Source organism: Octodon degus, unplaced genomic scaffold (genome assembly GCF_000260255.1).
Source record: "Octodon degus isolate 3935 unplaced genomic scaffold, OctDeg1.0 scaffold00424, whole genome shotgun sequence".
In the NCBI taxonomy this organism is placed as follows: domain Eukaryota; kingdom Metazoa; phylum Chordata; class Mammalia; order Rodentia; family Octodontidae; genus Octodon; species Octodon degus.
This window is the reverse complement of record NW_004525000.1, coordinates 301,013-302,299: the sequence shown is the minus strand read 5'-3', so window position 1 is coordinate 302,299 and position 1,287 is coordinate 301,013.

Here is a 1,287-nt window from a genome sequence, read left to right as displayed (position 1 = left end):
AAGTATAGTTATCGAAGTTGTCATATACATATGCCAGTGATTGAATAGATGCCAAATACCAGGTATCTGACTAAAATGAGGGTACAATCAGCATGGAACATAATAGAGATCTACATTGTAATGTGTATTTTAAATGCAATAATGACCAAGGTACATATTTTTCTTCCATTATTTGAAGGTTAAATTTTTAAAAGATGTGAAGGCATAAAGCTGAGCACATTTTCCATACCAGGTCTCATGTGATACTCTGAAAAAATAAGTGTATGAATTTGTACGATGTCTCTCAAGGTGGGTACCTGACATTAGATGTCTGTCTAGTGCCAACATTAGATGGACTCCTATCCTGCCCAGCTTGTCCCACCCATGGGTGCTGTTTCTGCTCCACCTCAGTGCTGTGCTCTCAGCCCACTTACTAGGCAGTTCATCAGTACTTCTCTCTCTAAATGGAGATGTGTGTGTTATGTAGGAATCAATCACCACTGAAGATGTGACCATCAAATTCACCCCAGAGGAATGGGCTCTGCTGGACACAGCACAGAGGACGCTGTACAGAGCTGTGATGCTGGAAACCATGAGCACCCTGGAGTCCGCGGGTGAGTCTGTCTGCTCGAGTGTGTCTTTCTATGTGAGCCCCACCTTCCGTCCTGTTGGTAATCCACAGCGTCTAGGACACATGCCCTGAATCCCGCTCTGTCTCTGCTCAGGTTCATTCATCACATTACAACCATGACAAAGGCAATTTCTTCTAGTATTATGGGCTTCAAAATTATTATTTTTTTTCAAAATTATTTTTTGACTTATTGAACGTAAATCTTGAAATGCTGAGCTGATCAAAGAATTAATCTTTATAGACAATATAAATGCGTCACATTCTTGATGGATTAACCTGGAAACTTAAATGACTATGAGTGGAGCTGAGGAGCTTATACTGGATGCTGTTCGAAGTGATATACACTCTCCCAAGGAAGAATATATGTCTTTCCATGTGAAAACACACTTAGTGACCATCTTGCGCTCTTCATGTGTCTTCATGCTTAGCTCTGTGTGTTTAGAATGCGAGGCTCCAGCCTTGGAGAGTGGGTCACGTGCAGAACTCATCTCACAGCTACATTCTTCTCCCCTTTCCTCGTTTTACTTTTGTTGGAAGAGATGTATCTTCCTCTACCTCCTTACCCTAAATTATGATCTTTATGTATATTCTGGTTTTCTCAAAGACTAAAGTTATGTGATATTTAAGATGCATTTTCTGATTTTTTTCCTACAAATCCAAGAAGTAACCTTCCCTAT